Raw genomic sequence first — 25827 nt, 5'->3', positions numbered from 1 at the left:
TCCTGCCTATACCCATCTTTTGGTGCATGGAATAAATGGCACTCTCTTGGCAACAAGGGACAGAGTCCCAGTTCAAATTAGCTCAAGCAAAGGAAATAAAAGGAGGGGGTTTATTGAATCAAATAGTCAAACCACAGAGAGGTCTGGGTGGAGATGGCCCTGGGTCTCGATGCTCCCAGGAGGCTGTGTCTCTGCCTCATCTTTGCTCCTCTCAGGGACTTGGCACTGTTCTTTCCTGTCATGGTGTCTTTGATGGCCTGGGTGGTGAGCAGAGAGAAAGGACAGCCTTCCCTACCAGCTTGGATAACAGGTTTATTCCCAGACCAGTCGCTCCGGTCAGAAGGTTGACATGGGTTGATTGCTGAGGTCGTGAGGCTGGAGCTCTTCCTGGAGGGGCAGTGGGGCACTGCCCCTGACAAATGGAGAAATCTGTGACCTGAACCATCCTCCTTTGTTCTGTCTTCTGGGAGCACTCACTCCTCTGCCGTAACTGTTATTTCTCGTCTGTCCTTCCCTCACCCACAACCCCTCAAGGATGAGGATGCTACCTGTACCTATTGTGTGTCTTTGCTTTAGCACAGGGCCTGGAATTCAATAGCTATTTACTAAATATTTGAAAAATGAAGGAATGAATGAATGAAATCATATGTGACAATAGGGGCCATATTAAATCAGAAAGGAAAGCCCTGCTCGGGCACAACGACAACACACTTGGTCTCAGGTATGTTCTTGTGTGAAGTGGGATTTAGTACCCATGGGCTCTGTGCTTCTGGGTGATTTTTTTCACTTTCTAAACCATAGGCCACAATGGAGATTAAGACTAGAGCTCATGAGGCAGATCTGAGTGCGTTCAAACTGCTCCGGCACCCCAAAGGTTGCACGCCATCCTAAAGCCTCTAGCTGGGTATCTTGTCCCCCCTGAAAAGGCAGATGCACTGAATCTGTCTAGAAGTCTCCATGTCCCCCAACTAATGTCAAAAATCTCACATTATGGTCTGGTGAACTAGGAGAATGTCTTTCCTGCATAACCTTCCTAAATGCCTAAGTGGCAACATCACCATCAGAAAATGCTTAAGCACTTTGTTTTTCACGACCGTGTTTGCAAATAACAAATTAGGTTAACTTGACTTTCTCCTGGAGCATTGTTTATATTGCACTTTGCCCATGAGGAATGTTTTGAATTCGAGCAAATTAAGCACTCTCCAAACGTGGTGTTTAAAATAATAAAGAACTCTCTGGAACATTTAAGCAAGGCTGGAGGCTTTCCTGACAACACCTGTGATTCACCAGCTGTTGCCATGGAATTTGGCCACAGACCCTCAGTGTGTTTTTCCTAACATTAGTTTGGCAGATGTCATTACATTCAAAGTCCTAAAGAGAACCGTTTCTCTCCCTAGGACTTGCTACAGGGAATTAAGTTGTCTTAGCTTCTAGTCAAGAGTCGCTAGCATGAAACAAAACTGTAATGAGATTCCTTAAAATATGGGGTGTTTATGTCCCCAGGCTGCTAAGACTTCTCAATTCATAGGAGACATTATTTTGGAGTTCTGTGGGGGGGCGGGGGGGCTGCCCTTGAAAAGTAAAAAACAAGAAAAAAAGAAAGACTCTCACCTGAAAGTTTAGTAGGGTGGCTTTGTTTGGCAGGGGACCTATTTACCACACAAGTAAATGAGACTATTTCAGGACATGTCTTGCTGACTTCTGGAAGGCTTTATGAGGAAATATGTCATGTGTCATGGTGGTAATGGAATTATTGTTGCTCTGTCCTTGTTATTTCATAAAGTACTGGAATTTTTCACACTGAACCTCCATGATAAAAGATCATTTCAAACTTTGGTTGTGCAGGGTCAGGAAGAGACCAAATATGTAAGTTACTTCTGTGCTCTTTCCTTAACACACTTTTAAAAACTATTATTTTCTTTTAAAAAGTGAGGGATAGACTAATTTACTATCTCAGATTTAATGAATTTAAGAATTTATAGTGGTAAAAGTGCTAAATTATGCCCAAATTAGTTTATATATTGAGTGCAATTTCAAAACAATCCCAGAGATTTTCTTTCTTTTTAACTCGGCAAACTGATTGTAAAGTTAATCTGGGAGAATACTTTTACGAAAATAGTTAAGACAATTTTGGGAAAGAAGATGATAAGGGAATACTTGAATTATCAGATATTAACAAATATAAAGCTATAGTGTTTTGAAAAACATGACACAAAATAGACAACTTACTTGAAAAGGAAGTGTTCAGAAGCTGTCTCTGATGGCTACAGGAATTTAATATATGACAAAAATGGCATTTCAGATAAGTGAAAAAAAGAATAAACTATTCAATCGATGGTATTGTGACAATTGGTTAAACATTTGGAAGCAAAGCAAAGCTACTTACCACCACAAACATAAATTCTAAGTAGACTGAAGATTTGAATACTAAAAGGAAAGTAAAGCAAAGGAAGAAAAAATAGGGAAGGCTAGATAAAGTGTTCGCTAACATTTCTGATATAGGTTTTATATGTGTGTGTACGTGTGTATATGCGTATGTGTGTGTATGGATGCCACATGTATGGTCTCCATTTTAACCTCCTTTTTACCCTGAGAATGAACGAGGACCCAAATATAAACATGTCACTCCCCCATTTGAAGTCTTGCAGTGGATCCAAACCACCTGCCTTGATATGGTTAAATCCTGAGCCCTGCATAATCTTTGCAGTCTCGGCTCTTGTCGTTTTCCCATATACCCTCCATGAGAACTATGCCAAGTTCTCAATTTTTGGAAGAAGCAACCACCTTCCTTGCCTCTGTACCTTGTCCATGCAGTTCCCTTGGTCTGAAATGTTCTCCTCTTCCTCTATCACTTAAATGGCTCCTGTCATCCCAGATGTATTAGTCAGGGTTCTCCAGAGAAATAGAACCAACAGGATATTTGTTTATACATTATAGAAATTGTCTTAAATGTTCATGGATGTTGAGATTATGCACGCTGGAGAAACAGGAAAGCTGGTGGTATAATTCAGTCTGAGTCCAAAGGCCTGAGAACCAGGGGAGCCGATGCGATAAGTCCCAGTCTGAGTCTGAAGGCCTGAACCAGGGGCGCTGATGTCTGAGGGCAGGAGAAGATGGATGTCCCTACTCAGGCAGAGATCAAATTTCCCTTTTCTCTGCCTTTTGGTTCTATTCAGACCCTCAGCAGATTGGATGATGCTTACATGCATCGATGAGGGCAATCTTCTTTACTCAGGCTACAGATTCAAATGCTAATCTCTTCCAGAAGCACCCTTACAGACACACCCAGAAATCATGTTTTACCAGCTATCTGAGCATCCCTTAGTTCAGTCAAGTTGACATGTAAAATTAACCATCACACCAGGCAGGCTTGGACCTACCTCCATGATGTTGCAGATCAAGGGTATCTCCGTTGAGCACTTATTCAACTAGGTTATAATTACTGAAGTTTGAAAGTTGTATCTTGATATATGATACATTTGCCTCATAGGAAACAAATAAAAGAGGACAAAAGGATATCAGGTATAAAGTTTCCCTCTTCTCCATTCCAACTTCCCTCCAGTCCCACTTTCCAGAGTTAACTTCAGTTAACAGTTTCATGTGTCTTTACAGAGATCATCTGAAAGTATAGATATAGATACATGTCTCACCATCCTTTTCTTACACAGATGGGATCACAGCGTATATACTGTCCAGCATATTGCACTTTATATAATTATTACTTTTACTTGTTTGTCTCCCTGAGCTCTCACATAGACATTGGCATGAAAGGCAACCCCAGAGTTGTTCAGTGTAAAACCTGCATAACTGTACATGGCAGTCCAGCTGTCTTCCTTGCTGCACTGGGAGCCACTTAAAGACAAAGACTGTGCCTATCTTTTATTTCCATATCTTTGCTGCCTGCTACAACTCCTGGTATATAGAACTGAATGAATGAATGACTGAAAATCTCTAAACATAAAGTCTTATATTCCCTGGGCTATTAATATTCATGGTCACATAAAACCCTCAGTTCTATAATATTAACACAGCTATGAATGTATCCTAGAGAGGTAACCACTTTTCCAAGCCATCAGTCAAACTGGGGTGACTATTAGTACTAGCCCACCTCTTTGTGATATACTTGGACCTATGTTAGGTAGAAGAAGCTTTTGGGATCAATTACTCCAACCATTTACATCTGTGGTCTAATTTTACAGATGAGGACATTAAGGCTCAGAGAGGCAAAGTGTCTTGCTCTTGGTCATGATAAGTTAATGATGGAGTTGAGAATTCACTTTGGGAGTTTGGACTCTGAGACACACATCCTACTTCAGCCCCTTGAAGATGCAACATGGAAGAGTATACAGAATTGTAGATGTTTGGGTAAAACTTTGGGAAGTGCTAGGGATTCCTTAAAGAATTTGGTGCTTTATGTCTGCTTAATTATTCCAGGAAGCCTGCTTTATCATTTAGGATTCTTTGGGCTGCAAATAACAGGAAGCCTAATGCACACTGGCTTAAATAAGAAGGGTATTCATTGATTCTCCTAACTGGAAATTCAACTGTAGGCTGAGATTTGGGGTTTGTTTCATCTGGGGCCCTGGTTCATTTCTCTGAGATTCCATTAATTATGCCTTGCTCTCTATGTTGGCTTTATCCCCAAACTGGCCTTCCTTTTTGGTAGCAAAATGACCATTGCAGATTCAGGGTTCATATCTCCCCTCTGCCAATTCAGGGGAAAAGAGAATGCTTCTGTCCCAGGCTTCCCAGCAAGAGTCCTGAAAGTCACCTGGATTGCATCAGTTTAGGTGTCATGCCCACCCCTGAATCAATGACTATGGCCAGAAGAAGAAAGCACAATGATGGGCTTAAGCTGGTCATGGCCTACTCCTGAAGATTTCCCCCCAAACAGAGATCACATGGGGTGGCGGGAGGAGTTGGAGGCAATATGAGGTTCTAGATACTGTTAGGAAAAGGAAGGGTGAAGTTGGGTGCCAGATTAGGCAACCAATAAAGCCTGTTTTCAGTGCTGCCTGACAGTCTCCTATCTCTATTAATACAGGACCTAACAGTGAAGCCTTCCCCACCCCATGGACTTCCGAGCTTCCGCAGAAGAATGCTCATATGGTTCACAAACCAGTCTAATCAGCCCAATGAAGATATCTGAGGGTTTTTTTCCCCCATTTCCTTCTTTTCTTCGGCCTATTCTACCTCCACTGGACACTGTCTTATTGGCCAAGCACTGCTAACGTGTAGATCAGATGTGACCAGCCCATCATCCTCCATCTGACATCACCACCATCCCCATCAGGGCATTCTCCTCCAAAGAGGAGAATCTGCACTGGTTTCACAGTTTTTAGAGAGGTCTTGAAGCATAGCTCCTTGTGCCCCAGTGTCACAAGGAACTCTGAGGAAAATGATTCTTTCAGTATTTTCTTTATGAAATGATTTGAGGAACAATCTGAGGTCAGACACCTCACTAGTCAGAACTGATTTTCTTCTCCAATGCTGAGGTCATTTGACTGCCTGAAAACACCTTCCTTAGGATAGGGGCTCTTAACAGGACCGTCCATGAACTTGATGGGGAAAAGATAATCTCTATTTTTAACATCTAGCTGAAATTCAGCATTTCCTTCAATTATAAATGTAAGCAACTGACCACAAATTGTAAGGGCACTGCTTGTGACTTTGCCACCGATGGAAACCTCAGAATCCTACATATCATACACAATACCTGAAGCTATCCAGGACTGCTCTTTATGTTCACCAGGAATTGGGAATCATAGTAGTTACTAAACTCACCCCTGGATCTTGTTATTTAAAGAGTCAATAAAGAAGCACATATGTTAATGACTATTTGAAATATTTATTTTATTGGAGTATAATTGCTTTACAATGTTGTGTTAGTTTCTGCTATAAAATGAAGTGAATCAGCTGTATGTATACATATATACCCTCTCTCTTCGACCTCCCTCCCACCCCACCCCTCATTCCCACCCATCTAGGTCATCACAGAGCACAGAGCTGCACTTCCTGTGCTTTATAGCAGGTCCGACTAGCTATCTATGTTACACATGGTAATGTATATATGTCAATCCTAATCTCCCAAGTTATCCCACCCTCCCCTCCCCACCCCCACCATGTCCACATGTCTGTTTTCTACATCTGTGTCTCTATTCCTGTCCTGGAAGTAGGTTCATCTATACCATTTTTCTAGATTCCACATAGACATGTTAATATATGATATTTGTTCTCTTTCTGACTTACTTCAATCTGTATGACAGACTCTAGGTCCATCCACGTCTCTACAAATAACCCAATTTTGTTCCTTTTTAAGGCTGAGTAATATTCCATTGTATATATGTACCACATCTTCTTTATCCATTCATATGTCATTGGATATTTAGGTTGTTTCCATGTCCTGGCTATTGAAAATAGTGCTGCAATGAACGTTGGGGGTACATGTGGCCTTTTGAAATTATGGTTTTCTCAGGGTACGTGCCCAGTAATGGGATTGCTGGGTCATATGGTAACTCTATTTTTAGTTTTTAAGGAACCTCCAACCTGTTCTCCATAGTGGCTCTATCAATTACATTCCCACCAACAGTACAAGAGGGTTCCCTTTTCTCCACACCCTCTCCAGCATTTATTGTTTGTAGATTTTTTGATGATGGCCATTCTGACTGGTGTGAGGTGACACCTCATTGTAGTTTTGATTTGCATTTCTGTAATAATTAGTGATGTTGAGCATCTTTTCATGTGCTTCTTGGCCATCTGTATGTCTTCTTTGGAGAAATGTCTATTTAGGTCTTCTGCCCATTTTTTGATTGGGTTGTTTGTTTATTTGATATTGAGCTGCATGAAATGTTTGTATATTTTGGAGATTAATCCTTTGTAGCTTCATTTGCAAATATTTTCTCCCATTCTGAGGGTTGTCTTTTTGTCTTGTTTATGGTTTCCTTTGCTGTGCAAAAGCTTTTAAGTTTTATTAGGTCTCATTTGTTTATTTTTGTTTTTATTTTCATTACTGTAAGAGGTGGGTCAAAAAAGATCTTGTTTATGTCAGAGTGTTTCTCCTATGTTTTCCTCTAAGAGTTTTATAATGTCCAGTCTTACATTTAGGTCTTTAATCCATTTTGAGTTTATTTTTGTGTATGGTGTTAGGAAGTGTTCTAATTTTATCCTTTTACATGTAGCTGTCCAGTTTTCCAGCACCACTTATTGAAGAAGAGTGGCAAGAGTGGACATCCTTGTCTTGTTCCTGATCTTTCACCATTGAGAAAGTTTGCAGTGAGTTTGTCATATATGGACTTTCTTATGTTGAGGTAGGTTTCCTCTATGCCCACTTTCTGGAGAGTTTTTATCATAAATGGGTATTGAATTTTGTCAAAAGCTTTTTCTGCATCTATTGAGATGATCAGATGGTTTTTATTCTTTAATTTGTTAATATGGTGTATCACATTGATTGATTTGCACATATTGAAGAATCCTGGCACTTCTGGGATAAACCCCACTTGATCATGGTGTGTGATTCTTTTAATGTGTTGTTGGATTCTGTTTGCTAGTATTTTGTTGAGGATTTTTGCATCTAACTTCATCAGTGATATTGGTCTGTAATTTTCATTTTTTGTGATATCTTTGTCTGGTTTTGGTATCAGGGTGATGGTGGCCTTTTAGAACGAATTTGGGAGTGTTCCTCCCTCTGCAATTTGTTGGAAGAGATTGATCAGGCTGTGTTAGCTCTTCTCTAAAAGTTTGATAGAATTCACCTGTGAAGCCATCTGGTCCTGGACTTTTGTTTCTTGGAAGATTTTAAATTACAGTTTCAATTTCATTACTTGTGATTGGTCTGTTTATATTTTCTAATTCTTCCTGGTTCAGTCTTGGAAAGTTGTACCTTTCCAAGAATTTGTCCATTTCTTCCAGGTTGTACATTTTATTGGCATATAGTTGTTTATAGTAGTCTCTTATGATCCTTTGTATTTCTGCAGTGTCAGTTGTAATTTCTCCTTTTTCATTTCTAATTTTATTGATTTGAGTCCTCTCCCTTTTTTTCATGATGAGTCTGGCTAAAGGTTTATCAATTTTGTTTATCTTCTCAAAGAACCACCTTTTAGTTTTATTGATCTTTGCTATTGTTTTCTTCATTTCTATTTTATTTATTTCTGCTCTGATCTTTATGATTTCTTTCCTTCTACTGACTTTGGGTTTTCTTTGCCCTTCTGTCTCCGGTTGCTTTAGGTGTAAAGTTCGATTGTTTATTTGAGATTTTTCTTGTTTCCTGAGGTGAGATTGAATTGCTATAAACTTCCCTCTTAGAACTGCTTTTGCTGCAGCCCATAGGTTTTGGGTCATTGTGTTTTCATTGTCATTTGTTTCTATGTATTTTTTAGAATTTCCTCTTTGATTTCTTCTGTGATCTCTTGGTTATTTAGCAGCGCAGTGTTCACAGTGTGCTGCTAAATAATCTAAAGGCTAAATCTTCCATGTGTTTTTTTTTACAGTTTTTTTTCTATAATTGATCTCTAATCTCATGGTGTTGTGGTCGGAAAAGATGCTTCATATGATTTCAATTTCCTTAAACTTACCAAGGCTTGATTTGTGACCCAGGACGTGACCTATCCTGGAGAATGTTCCATGTGCATTTGCGAAGAAAATGTATTCTGCCACTTTTGTGTGGAATGTCCTAACAATATCACTTAAATCTCTCTGGTCTATTGTGTCATTCAAAGCTTGTGCTTCCTTTTTAATTTTCTGTCTGGATGATCTGTCCATTGGTGTAAGTGAGGTGTTAAAGTCCCCCACTATTATTGTGTTACTGTCGATTTCCCCTTTTATGGCTGTTAGCATTTGCCTTATGTATTGAGGTGCTCCTATGTTGGGTGCATAAATATTTACAATTGTTATATTTTCTTCTTGGATTGATCCCTTGATCATTATGTAGTGTCCTTCCTTATCTTTTGTAACGGTCTTTATTTTAAAGTCTATTTTATCTGATATGAGTGTTGCCACTCTGGCGTTCTTTTGATTTCCATTTGCATGGAATATCTTTTCCCATCCTCTCACTTTCAGTCTGTATGTGTCCCTAGGTCTGAAGTGGGTCTCTTATAGGCAGTATATATACAGGTCTTTTGTATCCATTCAGCTAGTCTGTGTCTTATGGTTGGAGCATTTAATCCAATTACATTTAAGGTAATTATTGATATGTATATTCCTATTACCATTTTCTTAATTGTTTGGAGTTTGTTCTTGTAGGTCTTTTTCTTTTCCTGTGTTTCCTGCCTAGAGAAATTCCTTTAGCATTTGTTGTAAGGCTGGTTTGGTGGTGCTGAATTCTCTTAGCCTTTGCTTGTCTGTAAAGCTTTTGATTTCTCTGTCGAATCTGAATGAGATCCTTGCTGGGTAGAGTAATCTTGGTTGTAGTTTTTTCCCTTTCATCACTTTAAATATATCCTGCCACTCCCTTCTGGCCTGCAGAGTTTTTGCTTAAAAATCAGCTGATACCTTACAGGGATTCACTTTTATATTTTTTGCTTTTCCCTTGCTGCTTTTAATATTTTTTCTTTGAATTTAATTTTCATTAGTTTGATTAATACATGTCTTTGTGGGTTTCTCCTAGGATTTATCCTATATAGGGCTCTCTGCACTTCCTGGACTTGGGTGGCTATTTCCTTTCCCATGTTAGGGAAGTTTTCAACTATAATCTCTTTGAATATTTTCTCAGACCCTTTTTCTCTTCTTCTGGGACCCCTATAATTTGAATGTTGGTTCATTTAGTGTTGTCCCAGAGGTCTCTGAGACTGTCCTCAATTCTTTTCATTCTTTTTTCTTTATTCTGCTCCTTGGCAGTTATTTCCACCATTCTATCTTCCAGTTCACTTATTCATTCTTCTGCCTCAGTTATTCTGCTATTGATTCCTTCTAGTGTATTTTTCATATCAGTTCTTGTGTTGTTCATCTCTGTTTGTTTGTTCTTTAGTTCTTCTAGGTCCTTTCTAATCACTTCTTTTATTTTCTCTATCTGTTCCTCCATTCTATTTCTGAGATTTTGAATCATTTTTACTATCATTACTCTGAATTCTTTTTCAGGTAGGTTGCTATTTCCTCTTCATTTATTTGGTCTTGTAGGATTTTACCTTGCTCCTTCATCTGTAACATTTTTTCTGTCATCTTATTTTTTTTGATGGGTGGGACTATGTTGCTGTCTTAACTGGTTGTTTGACCTGAGACTTCCATCACTGGAGTTTGCAGGCAGTTGGGTAGAGCTGGGTCTTGGTGCTGATATGAGGACCTCTGGGTGACCTCACTCTGATGAATATTTCCTGGGGTCTGAGGTTCTCTGTTAGTCCAGCAGTTCAGACTCAGTGCTCCCACCACAGGAGCGCAGGCCTGACCCCTGGCCCATGAACCAAGATCCCACAAGCTGTGCAGTGCGGCAAAAAAAAAAAAAAAAAAAAAAAGGAGCAGAACAATAACAAAGAATAAAAAATAAAATAAAATTACAAAACTAACAGATATATTAGAAAAAATAAAAATATAAATGAAACAACAACCAGAAGTTAAAACAGAATACAGTAGCAAAAAAATAAAGCCAAAAAAGGTCTTGGCTGTGGGGGGCGGGGCTTAGGTTGAGCAGGGTTTAGGCGGGGGTGGGGCCTATGTTCAGGACCCACGGCCAGAGAAAGCCCTTGGGGGTGATGGAGAGTGGGGCTTAGGCTCAGCACAGCCAGAGGGGGGTCCTGGGGTGCCTCCGGCCTTGGAAGGTGGAAGGCCAGGCCCAGGACCTCAGCAGCCTCTGCAGGGCCCGAGTGTGGTGGGGAAATGCTAGCCGAGTTCCCTCCCCATCCTCCTCCCCTGAGGGTCCCTCCCAACTCACCGCTACTCTTCTTCCCCCCCTCCCTTCAATGGTCCCAGTACCCATGCAGCCAGAGGAGGCCTTGGAGGGTGGAGGACCAGGCCTGGGACCCCAGCAGGCTCCCAGGGCCTGAGTGGCAGGGTAAAAACTAGCTGTGTTAACCCCATCCTCCAAACCCCTGAGGTTCTCCCCTTGTCTCGTTGATTCCCTCTCGGTGAGTGGGCCTCTTCAGGCATGGGGATCCTCCCTTCCCCCATCCACCCCTCAGGGGTGCCAGTCCCATCCGGCCTCCACTTCTCCTTCCCCCTCGTTCCCCCCAACATCCTACCCAGTCACTCAGGGGTTCCTCCCATCCCCTTGGGTGTTGAGGTCCCTCACCAGCATCTGGTAGGTACCCTAGTTGTGAGGAGATGCGAACTCTGCGTCCTCCTACTCCACTATCTTGACTCCTTCCCCCCTCGACTTTTTGAAATATTTTGATAAATAAATTTTGATATCATTAATTGTCTTTATAATCCTATGTGTTTTGCTTAATTCTAAAAAGATTATTTATCCATAGGCTTCACCAAACTGCTAAAGAGATCTATGGCTCAGAAAAGATCAAGACCCCAGCCTAAGGAGGACTTGTTTCTCTAGGGACAAAGCAGAACTGGTGTTTCAGTTTCTAAGTTAATTTTTCTTTCTATCTATCAATATCAGTGTGTGCAGTGCTATAAATTTAGGATCTGATTATTCTCCTTCACTGTCCCTACACTTTACCCTCAAACTATCCCCAAGGAAAATAGCAGACAGGATCCCTTCCCTCCCATCACTTGCCACATTACCAGGGCCCCAGTGGTCAAGGGCTGCTTGTTATAAAGGCAGATTGGTCCAGAAGACATGTGCCTTCACTCTGTGGTCCCAAATGAGCTCTTCCTCCCTCCCAACTAAGGATTAGTCAGAAATATCCAAATGTCTTGGTTTTCTTCCAATTGTTTGGAAAAATTCATTTCTTTACATCTCAGCAATGTGGCATTTCCCCACCTCCCTTCAATTTCCCTCTTATAACTAGTGGAGGGGGGAGTCATGTGTGAATCTCACATCTCTGATGATCTAATTACTTATTGCCCCAATATTTCCAGAGTTCCCATCTTACATATTTTCCCTCTTGCATACTTTTCTATCACAGATTTTCCAACCTGTTTCTGAAACCTCTCTGGCCTCACTCTCTCAGCCTTTCCACTGTGTGTTAAAGAGAATTTCAAATGTTCAAATAGGAAAAAAATTACCACATCGACATGTCTAAATGCTTATCACTGTCGCAGGCAGCACTTTTGTATAACAATTCAAGCTATGTCTTCCGTTTAGACCTCGAATCATTTATAAAGGCAGGTCCCTCCCGACGATGCGCAGAGAGAATAGCCGCCTGCGTGGGTGGTCTGGGGCTCTGGAGCCCAAACTCTGAGGGAACAGATGACATCATGGATTCACATGGTAAGTTTACGAAGCCACAGTTCAGCTCTCTGGAGCAGTAGTCCCGAGCTGCCTGCATTATCTCTCCTGTAGCATTCAACGCTCCAGAGTCACAGGACAGGACCGGGACACTTTGAAATATTTTTAAACTTGACATTCAAAAATACTGGAAGATTTACAAGCATTAGCGAGACACTTCTGAAACTATACATCCCAAACAGGAAGGTCGGAGCGCTGGGAATGGGGGCGGTCATCTCACCGAAGGATTTTGCAAACTGGCACACCAGTCCCTTTGCCTGCCTGAATTACTTTTTTTTTTTTTCCCCTCCCCAAAGGACTGTTATCTGTCTTTTCCCAGACTTCTGCTAGGCATTCTGGGCTGGCACAGAGTGGAGCAAGACACCGATTTCTGCAGGGACCCTGCAGGAATTTCAGTCTGGGAATGAGGCTTCTAAAAACACAAGTTAAATCAGACATACATGGAGTTTTCACCAGATTTCAAGGTTTTTGGAGAACACCTGCCCCTCATGAGAATGTTCCTGAATGCGAGCCCAGAGACCCACTGAACTTTCTGCTCACCTTGGGCTCTGCCTAAGCTGAAGAGTCTGAGGTCAGCTGCCTCAGGCAGCATCTCTCCCTTTCTCCAGGATGCTCATCAGCCAGGATGTGCAGGTGGCATTTCTCCTCTCTAAATAGCCATTCTATTATAAGCAATTGGTCTTCCTTCCCTAGCTATGCATTATCCTTTTAATAACCAATATATTAGTTATGTTTGGGTATTTCCTCCAATAATAACTGTGACTCTTCCCCTCAAATTAAATAATTACAGTTTCAAGCTATAATCATTTCAGAGTATCCCAATATTTAAGAGCTCAGTGGATCCAGCCTACCTGAGTTTAAATCTTGGACTAACTCTCAATAGTTTTGTGAACTTGGGCAAGTTACTTAACTTTCTTGCATCCTAGTTTCCTCTTCTGAAAAATGAAATCATAATTATTAGTATTTAACTCATAGCACTGTTTGGAGAACAGATAAGTTAATACATAATATAACACATAAAAAGCTTAGAATAGTTAACATATAGTAAATATTGAGTGAATATTAGCTATTTTATTATTATTGTTATTGTCATTTTCTGGTTTGTGATTGACATTTTCTGATGTCTTGCCCAGGCCATTTCTGTTGAAATCGTCTTTCCCTCCCTCACAGCACATTGTCTTGATAAAGAACACTAGACATTTGAGTGTAAAAGTCTAAAACCCACATGACTTTCATACCCAGCTGAAACTGGTCACTGCCCCAAAATTCAAAATAGGAGGGAGGCTTGGGAATGTCTGAAGGAGATTTATTGCTGCTTAAAAAGGGAGCGGGAAAAGTGTCATCAGCAAAGGGAAACCTTGAGTGTGTTTGTGTTTTTCTGACCCACTCGCAGCATCTGAAGCAGCAAAAGGGAGTTTGTTGTCCCAGGAGGCCACGCAAGGACACGGTGCAGACAGCCGATCCCCAGCTGTGCCTGAGCCTCTCTTCTTTTTGCAATAATAGCGCTCTGCTATCCAACAAAACACGTCTGGTCTCTCAGGACAGTTGCCAGGAAAAATTGATCAGCAAACAAATAATGTTATTCTAAACCTAGGTACCTGGCATATTTCTCTCTAACAGTGTTTAAAACGACCTTTTCATGCAAAAACTTGGATGAGAATCAGATTGGGGCAGATAGACTAGGGGTGAAGAGCCTGCTCAGCCTTTGGAGACCAACAGCCTCGGCTTTCAATCCCAGCTGCCTGCCGATTGGCTGTGTCACCTTGGGCAAGTCACTCCCCTTCTCTCAGCCTTGAATTTACCACCTGAAAAAAAAAAAGAAAACCATAGTATCTGCCTCCTTGGGCTGTTTTGAAAGATAAAATGAGATAACGTATCAGTAGAAGGATGTAAAAGTTTAATGTTAACAGTGTCAAGTGTTGGGGGGTGGGGTTTGCATCTTCCCTTTCTTGGCTGCTTCAGAAGAAGTGGGTCATCACCTCTCCCATTTCTCTTGAGAAACAGTGAACCAGTTTTTCTGCAGCTAATGACTTGGGATTTGGCTTTAACAAGTTATAAGATCTATTGTGAATAGTGAACCCAGACTTGGGATTGAGGATCAAGAGAGTGCAGGGATGGGAACCTTAGGGGATGGAGGATGGAATGGGATAGTGGGGAGAAGGATGATGGGGTTCTGATGCTTGGGGTGGCATCCCGGGGAGTTGCCCATGGGGGAGTGGGAGTGCTGGCTGAGGGCATCAAGAGAAGGATCACAGGGAGGGCCTTGATGGGCATTCTCACCACCAGACCCCTGAGCCTCCATGCATCCCTTCCTCCAGGACATTCCCCAAGTGATGATTCCATCTTCACTGCTGGCAACTCTATGCCACCTGAACTGACTCACCAGTGGATAAAGATACCCAGCCAGGCCTGCAGATTTTGCTCTGCTGCCTTCCTACCAGGAGTGGGTGTCTAAATGGAGACACTCGCACTGGATGAAGCCATGGTTGAACTGAACCAAGGTCTGTGAGCCCCACGTTACACCTGGAAAGTCCTTGGCACACTGCTGGACCCTCAGGGCAGCTGTCATCGTTGTTCCCCCTAGTTGTTGAGAAAGCTTTAAATGCAATTACAAATGCAGCTTGTTTTTAATTTTTTTTTTTTTAAGTAGCTACTGGAAAGCAGTTCTCTGAGGTAAAGTTATCTCTTAGATTCTCATCTAAATTTCTCTGCAACAATCACCCTCGGGGTTTTCATCTTTGTGTGTGTGTGCGCGTGTGTGTGTGTTTTCTGCTTTAAATTATTATTTTTTTCTTTTTTAATTGAAGTATAGGTGATTTGCAATGTTATGTTATATATTCAGTTTTTGTATTCTTTTCCATTTTGGTTCACCATAGGATACTGAATATAGTTCTCTATGCTATACAGTAGGACCTTGTTGTTTAACCATTCTATATATAATATAAAAACTTACATCTGCTAAAACAGAATCACTGACATAGAGAACAGACTGGTGGTTGCCAAGGGGGAGGGGGTTGGAGGAGAGATGGAGTGGGAGGTTCTTGAATATAGGTGTGTGGTTGTAGTTACTTGCATGAATATTTGTAGTTCATTTTCAGCTTGAACATTTCACCACTTTGTCCTTTTAGAAAATTCTGCAAAGAGTTTCTTATTTTATTTCTTTATTTTTCCTTAGACAGACTCCTGCTGGAAATGAAACTTCTTCTGAAGAATGGCTGCCTCCTTTGTGACACACAGAGAGTGTCCAGAGAGGATGGCAAGATGTGACGGCTGAATCACATACGTGTTCCATCTTGTTTTTTTAGTCACTTTTCTTTGCATTCTATACATCTTCTTTCTAGCAAAGCCAACACCTAACTTCTAGAATTAGGTGAGGAAATAATTTTGCTAAACAGTGTGCTAGTTATCTATTGCTGTGTAACAAATTACCCCAAACTCAGGAGCTTAAACAAGAAATGTGTATAATGTCACAGTTTCTGAGGGCAGCATCACTGGATGGCTCTGGCTCAGGGAGGCTATGGGTTACTCAGCTAGGAGCTGAGCTGCTTCCAAGCCCACTCATGCAGTTGTTGGCAGGGCTCTGTTCCTCCAGCTGTTGGCCAGAGATGTCAGTTCCTTACCACATGGGTCTCTTCATAGGTTTCCTGAGTGTCTTCAAAATGTGGCATCTGGCTTTCCTTAAAGTCAGTGTACCAAGGGAGAGATCCCGAGTGGAAGCCGCACTCTTTTGTAACCAACCCTCAGAAGTGGCCTCCCATCCCTTTTGCTGCATTCCATTGACTGCACACACCAGCCCTGATGTGGAAGGGGCTCCACGGGGTATGAATGCCAAGAGTCAGGAAGGCTGGAGGCTCCTCCCATCTTGGAGGCTTGCTACCATCATCTGGAAGTCTTTCATATTTTCAATATTTGTTCTCGTCAACACACACACACACATACACACACACACACACACACACTTCTTACTTATTTGCCTCTAAAACTGATTTTTCAGTTTTTAAAAGGGTCTTTGTATTCACTTATATTGGCAGCTTTTTTTTTTTCCACTGCAAACTTCAAACTCATGTCCTATAGTTGCTTATTTATTCAACAAACAGTGACCAAAACACACAGTGTTTGTGGCACAAAATAGAAAATCAGGTTAACAACCAAGACAAGAACTTATGGGCTTACATTTCTTGTCCCATGTGGGTATGATTATCTATAGCTTCCATGTATAATTGCCCAGCATCCAATCACATAGCACTCTCTCCCCATGCTGGAGTCCACTGTCTGATGGAGCACACTTGCTAAGGGCTATGGTAAAGGGAGTTGGGAGAGAAAAGAAAGGGGACAACACCATATGCCAGAGCAAAGCAGGGAGGTTTACACAGTAGGATCAGTTTGAGGGGTTTCTTTGTGTATCTCTGCACACAATAACAACCAAAGTACAAGATATTCTGTAAGTGCCTCTTCATTTCAGAGGAACTTTTAGACTAAGTGAAGTTTCCTATGGTTTAGGGTCAAAGTCACATTGCAACTCCCTTTCCTACTTTCTATTTCCCTACCCTCTCAACCATCTCTCATAAAATCATGGTCTCAGTGTTGTACCCCAGGAAATAATTTAATCTGGCACACTCGTTTACATAATGTCCAACATCCTGAACCCATTTTCTTTAAACCCTCCTTCCCAACACTTCTCCCCACATTTCCTACCTTGGTTTGGTTAAAGATTGTCTAGGTCATTTTATGTTTACAGCTGGCAAAGAAAGCATAAGAGTGGAGTCCATCACCTCAAACCAAGTTTTAATCATCAACAAAGGAAATTCAACTAAGTAATGTAGGTTTTCTTGTTAACCCATCTTTTCCTTGATACCTCTCCTTCTCTCTTAGAGTGGTCAAAATCATAGAGACAGAAAGTAGGCTGGTCATTGCCAGAGTCTGGGAGGAGAGAAAAATGGAGAGTTAGTGCTTAATGGGTATGGAGTTTCAGTTGGGGAAGATGAAAAAGTTCTAGAGATGGATGGCAGTCACGGTTGCACAACAATGTGAATGAACGTCCTTAATGCCACTCTACACTTAAAAATGGTCTAAATGATAAATTCCATATTGTATATATTTTACCACAATAAAAAAATCCAAGAAAATTCACTTAGTCTCAATATAAAAGGAGGTGTCAGAGCTTAATTGTGAGATTTGAGGTTACTGGTACCTGTTCAAATTCTGTGGCTTTAACCTGAGAGATGGAAAGTGTCTCTGCACTCTTCCAGTACCTTTGTTAAACAATTAAACAAGAATGTAAATAATTAAAATGTCATGTGTTTTGTTGTAGGCCAGCCACAAATCCCCTCATGTGCTTCCTAAGGCATCCTGAAATTGGGCCTTAGCATAGGAGACAGGAAGAGGGCACGATTCTAGCCCACTTTAAGTCAGCATTACTCAAAGTCTAAATTAGTGCTTTATGGGGAATTCCCTGGCAGTCCAGTGGTTAGGACTCTGGGCTTCCATTGCTGGGAGCACAGGTTCTATCTCTGTCGGGGAACTAAGATCCTGCATGCCACACAGTGTGGCCAATAAATAAATAAATAAATAAATAAATAAATAAATAAATAAGTAAATGATTTGTAACTCTCAATGCAATCCAGATTAGCTGGGGGGTTGCAGAATCCATGAAGCCCCCATTTCTAGGAGATTCCCTTATTTAATTGATCCAGGAGAGAGCCCAGGTATCAGCATTAAAAAAACCAAAAAAAACCTCTTGTGATTCTCATATGCAGAGTTAGGAACCACTGTCTAGAGAGGATATGTACTAAGGTATAACACTATTGGTTGTCTTTTTTTTTTTTTTTAATAACTGATTATAGGCTTCTTTTCTTTTAATATTTATTTATTTATTTATTTATTTATTTTTGGCTGCGTCGTGTCTTAGGTGCAACACACAGGATCTTTTGTTGAGGCATGCAGGCTCTTCGTTGCAGTGCGAGGGCTTCTCTCTGGTTGTGGCACGTTTGCCCCACGGCATGTGGGATCTTAGTTCCCTGACCAGGGATCAAATGGGCATCCCTTGCATTGCAAGATGGATTCTTAACCACTGGATCACCAGGAAAAAAATTAGTTCTATCTTTCTCATCAGGTAGAGCAAATGACTAGCTTAAATCTTCATGCTGTAGGTGTCACAACTAGGACAGGTTCAGTCATAGACATGAAAAAATTAACATGCCCATGATTTGCCCATGTGGGACCTCAGAGGGATGCCTGACTGAAGGAAAGAGTACGATGCCAAGAGTCAGCAGAGCTGGGGGCTGAGGAAGTGGCATTGCTCCTTCCCAAGTCCTCCAGGGGCCAGCAGGCAAGAGCAATGATAAGAAATTTGTTGCCATCCCCAGGGGTTCAATCACAAAAGAATTCCCAGAAAAATGGAATTTCTCAAGTCAAGAGGGAGAAAATAATCACGTTCTGGGCGATCCTGTTTGTGTCATTTTATTTTGTCAGTGGTAAGATGCACCATAGTTTATATGCCATTAAGAAAGAAAGAAAATCTGGTCCCTATTCAAATGTAACACAACACTTTCAGATCACTTGGACTTATTTAATACTTATTGAAAGAGCTCTTTTGGATTCAGAGATTACCATCTTATAACATTCTTGTGCTCACCTAAGAAGAGGAATAGAAACAAATTATTTGACTTCTTAAACCTTCTTCACATATAACATGTGCTCATCTGAACAGTTTTTTCAGCTCAAATCTGTCAACGTACATGCTTTTCTGCACACAGGGTCATCCTCTGGGCCATCAAGAGGAGAGCGCTGGTGAGGCAGCGCTTCATAAGGACGGCTCCGCTATTGTCTTCAGGACTTTCTTTCTAGTCTTTGGCACCCCTCAGCAAGATTTGATGCTTGCTTTCCTCATACCCCCAGAGGTGTCAATGGGAGGCATTCAGACTATGGTCTTGTCCCTCCATCAGGAATAACCAAGTTTCTGGGAACAACGATATGTGGGCAGGCGACAGCAGCCATGTCGCGCCAGTCTCCTGCCTGCGGTGATTGAGATGCCGTCTGTTGTAACACACATTCGGATTTCAGAGATATTAAAATGTGAAAGGAGATGTTTGTTTCAAATGGACAAAATACGGTATTACTATCCACCCTTCATTGAAGGCCTACTTGTGTGGGTCAGACATGGTGTTAAGAGTACACACTTGATCTAATTCACTCCTCACAACAACCTCAAAGGTGCACATTATTATATCATTTTATAGAAGGGTAAACCAAGGTTCATAGAAGCTAAAAACTCATCCAAACCACACTGCTAAAAAGAGGCAGGATCAGACTTGGAATCAGAGCTGAGTAACCCTAAGACCTGTGTCTTTCGTGGGACCGTAGAGTCTAATACTCGTTGTCCATGGACAGGGATGCAGGAAACAGAATCCAATCCTCAGGAGGAGGAGACTGCAGGGTGCCAGGACCACGCCCAGCCAGCTGGTGCTTGGGACAGGGCTCTCACCCCAGCAAGGCACTGGAGGGCCAGGTGAAATGATCCTAAAAAAGCAGGTGCCAGGAGAGAGATTGCAGGCCTGGCTCATAACCTCCAATCTCAGACTCAACCCCCTGACTCAAAGCACCCTGGCCAGGAACAGGTCAAGGGCTGGGCCTGGCTGAAGGGTCCTTGTGGGAGTTAAAGTTTAGCTTAGGAGGACAGGAAGGACGGGCTGAGAGGAGAGACACTCGCCTATTTTCCTAGTTTCTTAGGTGGCACAGTGTGTTGGGAAGAGCTCCACTTAGTGAGGTTGAAAATTATTCTGAAGGAGCAAGAAAACCTCCAGGCTTGCCCCTCACTCCTCCTCCCCCTTGGCGATAAAGAATTGCCACCAGGGGTTTGAGAAGACAGACTGTGCCGAGAGCAATGAGGTGCCAATGAGGGGATGTCTGGTTTTTATTCAGTAGCTTAAGGAAAAGAAAAATTGAAAAATTCATGTGACAAACAGAGCTATTAATGCTGTCACATTGTAAGTGCAGATTCTGGTGGGAAATAAGAAAGTCCCTCATCTGCACTTGAAAACTACTGGAGGATTCCTGATTTGGTTTGAATGCTGATCTGGAAAGGATCTGCCTTAACTCTTGGTTCTTCAAGCTCCTGGGAAAGGGGAAGTCTTAGTGGATGAAGAGTAAGAAAGGGGATCAAGACAGTGGAGACAGTTTGTGAGGTTCTTTCCCATTGTTCCTACTCACTGGAGACTGGATATAACCTAGTTAACAGAAGAAGGAAAGAAAGGACTAATTTAGAGTCCATTAATAATTATAATACCTGATATTTACAAACACTTACTGTTCTAAACACGTGACATCTAATAGTTATTAAGAGCTCTGTGATGTAGATACTATGATAGTCTCCATTGTACAGATTTGAAAATTGAGTCTCTGGGAGATTGAATAACTTGCCCAAGGTCATATGGCTGGGAATGATCAGAGGCAAAACTGGGATCTGAATTCCAGCACCTACATTTTTTATTGGTATAACATATAAATTCAAATATCACACATATGCAATTATTTACATTACACCTCTTCTCCTGGCAATTTACATTTGTATAGCATTTTAAGCTATTTGTAAAATCAATCTTATTTATTATAAGTTTAATGAGTTTTTTACAAATGTGTAACCACCACCATACTCAAGATGTGGAATATTTCCATCACTGCAAAAAGTTCCCTTATCCTACTTTGTAGTCAGTTCCCAGGCAACCACTGTTTTCTGTCACTATAAATGCGTTTAGTATTTTCTAGAATTTTATATAAATGCAATCATACTGCATATATATATAGTATCTCTCTCCTTTTGCTCAGCATAATGTTTGTGAAATTCATCCACATTGTTGTGTGTAAGTGGTTCATTTCTTTTTATTGCTGAATAGTATTCCAATGTATGGCTATACCATCATTTGTTTATACATTTACCTGTTGATGAACATTTGGGATGTTTTCAGTTTCTGGCTATTCTGAATAAAGCTGCAATGAACTTTCAGGACAAGTCTTTGTATGGGCATATGTTTTCATTTCTCAAGGATAAATATCTAGGAGTGGGATTGCTGGAACATAGGGTAAGTATATGTTTAACATATACTTTTTCTTTATAGGAAACTGCCACACTGTTTTCCAAAGAGTCCCATTTTATATTCCCACCAGTGGTGTATGAGGGTTTTATATTCTCCATATCCTTGCCAACATGTAGTATTTTAATTTTAACCATTCTTAGTGATATATAGCAATTAACTCGTTGTGGTTTTAAAATTTGCATTTCTCTAATAACTAATGATGCTGTACACATTTTCATGTGCTTATTGACCAATTGTATATTTTCTTTTGTGATTTGTGTGTTCCAATTATTTGAACCTCCTTTTTTAAAATATGGGATTGTCTTCTTATTTTTGAGTCATAAGCAAAGCTTATACATTCTGAATTCAAGTCCTTTGTCAGATAAATGTGTTGTGAATATTTTCTTTCACCTTGTGGCTTGCCTTTTTATTTTCTTAACAGGGCCTTTTAAGAATAGAGATTTTATATTTGATAAAGTTCTACTATACTTATTCATTTATGTCTATTTTTTCCTTCTCTGCAGTAAGGTTGCAAAAATATTTCTCTACGTTTACTTCCATAGGTCTTATAGCATTAGGTTTTACATGTAGGTCTATGATCCATTTTGAGTTAATTTTTATATATGATGGAAAGTATGGTTGAGGTTCTTTTTTTTTTTTTTTTTGGCACATGAATGTCCAGTAGTTCTATTGCCATTTGCTAAAAACACAAAGCACAATCTTCTCAACATTGAACTGTCTTGGCACCCTTGTATGGGCCTATCTTTGGATCCTCTTCTCTGTTCCATTGATCTATTTATCTGTCTCTATGCCAACACTAGGCTGCCTGGATTATAATAGTGTTATCATAAATCATAACATTTTTATTGTTTACAAATGCTTTTTGCAAGTGACAGTAACATTTCCACCCATCCATTTTCTCATAAAATGGTAACGATAAATGATTCATCCCAGGTCACAAACTGGGAAATGGCAGTCAGAAGCCAATTCCTGGGCTAAGACTCCAAGTTCAGGGCTCTTACTCTCCACAGACCTGTCTCCTAGAGCCAGAGGGGTATTCTACAGTGAAAGCATAGGGTTAGAGTAAACTCCCACAGCTGAAATCCCAGAATTCTGTTTTAAAATACTCCAAAGCTTCAGTCAGCACCAAAGTGGAAATCATGCACTAATTGGTATTCAATGATACAGATAATATGGAATGGCTAAGAGAAAGCTCTCTCCAGCAGCTGAGGTACTTTCTCTACATTTCAGCATTAGCAGCAAGAACAGAACAACAACAGCAACAAAGTTAATAGAGGAAAGGGTGGGCAAAACGTGTTCCATGTATCTATAATTTTCATGTCTACCTGCCATCCTCTCTCCTTACACCATCTTTGAAAAGTCCAGACCACTGTAGAATTCATTGTTAATGGTCTTCATTGTAACTAAAGCTCACAAAGAATTCTTGTGTGCTCCTGGATAGGGGGATAATTGGACCAGCAACCATTTGCTAACAAGAGTCCACGGATATGTTCTCAACTTTGGCAGGAAAGTCACTGCATTCATTGCCATGACCTAAACATTACATATGGCTAAGTGGTTTTAAAAGTTGATACTGCTTAATAAATAACCATAGCAACTGAGGAAAAATCTATGTTTTCCTTCAATGTTTAATCTTGAAAAGAAATGGCAAACACAAAAATTCTCTTAAGGAGACAGAGTTAGGATTGATCCCATTTTCTGAAAAAATTCACTTATATTATTGTAATATTTTTATGCAATTAAAGCAAACAAGAAAATCACCTATTTACAAGTGAAGGATTAAGTTTCTATATAAGCATCTCATTAATGTAGGTAGCCATTAACTTCAAAATTAACTCAATAATTCTATTTAGTTCTGGTTTCAAGTAACTAAGTCTTTGGGAACACCATGGAAGGAAAACATCTAGGAATCAATTCCATTATTCTTTTCTGGAGAATTTTATGTTTTCACTCTTTATGACTCACAACAGTGCTTAAATTCGAATAAACTCTATAATGAGTCATGTAAATTAAAGAATGATTCCAAATGATCCAATTCATGAAGAACTGTTTGCAAGTATTAAAGAAAGGTGAAATTTCTAAAGTAAAGGAGAGATTTCAAATCCAAGGTTTAATTCATAAGGCTTATTTATTTTCTGTTTTAGAACATGTCAGGTTTTAATTGCCTCATAAGCACATCCTATGATTTAAAAGGGTAAAATCTTGAGGCAGATGCCAAGAGACAACAACAGAAAAGGTTCTGTACACATTGTTAGACCATTGGAACTGGAAGGCACAGCTCATTCTAACCTCCCATTTTACAGATGATAAAACTGAGGTCCAGATTGGTGAAGCGACAACAGCCTAAGTGATCCCCTGTGGAGTGGGCAGACAAAGAATTTCAAGAAGGGATGGGGAAGGAGTTAATAGGGGGAGAAAAAAACATCAGTTTTGGTGAGTAGAAATAAAAGCAGTTAAGTTTGCACATTTAGGGGAAAGGATACATCAACATGCCCTTGTGGAGAAACAAACAAAACAAGAAAAAAAGACTGTAGAATGTTTTGTATTTTTACAACTAAAAAACTGAGGTGAGCCAAGAACAAGGTGAACATTTAACCAACTAGGGTTAAGTCTTGAGCAACAGTCATACTGGGCAGGACCTGCTTCTGATCTCTAAAACAATGGGTTACATTATATTGAGGGAGAAATATGAATGTAAAGTAAAGGTAAATGTTATTGAAACTTAGCAACATTTGGCTTATTTAGTTCTATATGTTTGGGGGGAAAATCTGGGAAGAAGTTTGGGAGGCTTTGTGTCAGGCACAGAATTTGATCCCAAAAGGAAAAATTTGATTGTATAGAAGGGTGGACTTGAGCCTGTGATCCAAGAATTCTCAGGACTCAGCCCACATGCAGCTAGGTGGGGTCACGTGTTCTGTTCTGGCCAAAGGAGTGTGAGTGCAAGTGCCAAGGTGAGGCCATGAAGGTACCGTGTGACTTCTCAGCCATCTCTTCCCCTTGTGAGGGGATCACAGAGCCAGGAGCTGAGCCAGGTGATACGGAATTAAAGAAGACTGATCACTCTGTCTCCAATCAAGGTGATTATCCTTGAGAGTCAGCAGATCTACAGTGGACTTCACACGAATGAGGAAGAAACACTATATATGAAGTCACTGCAATCTGAGGGTTGTTTCTTACAGCAGCATACACCTAGCCTAGCCTGATTCATTCATCTCCTTGAGTTGCGTACCTACAGTTTTGCCCATTCTTCGTAGTGGCATCACTGCCTGGGAGGAACATTTGTCTGGGAAATTGCAGTCCATTCTCCTGTTGATCCATGAAAATATATTTGGAATTAAGCAGTTGTAGCAACCAGAAAAGTTGCTCCTACCAAGAATGTAGATGTGGGTGTACAATCATCCTACATTTCACTTTGTGAGCTCAGAAGTAAAAGTCATGCTTTTCTGAAAACAGGAAAGTTCATGACTTGAGTGAGAGAAAAGACATTTTGAGAATATTTAGAAATCTTTGAAATTTGCTAAAATTGCAAGGGAAATAGCTGGAGTCCCATGCTTATGCAGTTCATGCCCTGAAGGGAAGCTGGCCTGGCAGATGAAGGGTGGGGGGTGTGAGAAACACAGAGGATCCTACATGGAACCGCATTCGGTGGGTCTCTCAGGAGGAGGTGCTTCACAGTGGAGCAACCCGACAAACATTTCCTCAGTCTGGTGATCAAGGCCAACATTAACAGGGATAAGTCATGGTCACAGTGTACCCTTGATATGATGTAGCAAGCATGGCCCTTTATCTCTGTGGTCTTCCTCCTGATAACCCATAACCCCAGTTTTATTGTGAGAAACACACTAGGCATATTCCAGTAGTGGAGCATGCTACAGAATACCTGACCAGTACTCCTCAAAACTGTCAAGGTCATCTAAAACAAGGAAACTGAGATAAGGTCATATAGCCAAGAGGAATCGAAGTAGACTTGACAACTAAATGTAATGTGGTATCCTGGATGGAAGTCTGGAACAGAAAAAGGACATTAGGGGAAAACCGAGGAAATAACAATAAAATCTGGACTTCAGTTAATAATAATGAATTGCTGTTGATTCGTTAATTGTAAGATGTTAATAATGGGTAACCTAGATGTGAAGTATAAGGGAACACTCTAGACTATCATCTCAATTTTTCTGTAAATATAAAACTGTTCTAAAAATAAAGTCTATTATAAAGAAAAAGGTAAAAAAGACAATTTTGTCTGAGATGGTCTCTGATGAGCATACCCCCATAACAGCTGACGTTGAGCTTCCCTGTCCTAGATGTGTTTTTTCCTTTCTGAAACTAATGCTGGAAGTGGGGCTATCGTGCTATGTTGTACTCCTGGGAGATCTGCATTTCTTCATTTAATGGAAGTTAAATGGATAT

This window comes from Balaenoptera musculus, chromosome 6 (genome assembly GCF_009873245.2).
Source record: "Balaenoptera musculus isolate JJ_BM4_2016_0621 chromosome 6, mBalMus1.pri.v3, whole genome shotgun sequence".
Taxonomy (NCBI): domain Eukaryota; kingdom Metazoa; phylum Chordata; class Mammalia; order Artiodactyla; family Balaenopteridae; genus Balaenoptera; species Balaenoptera musculus.
The sequence above is the reverse complement of the archived record's forward strand: the minus strand, read 5'-3'. Positions refer to the sequence as shown.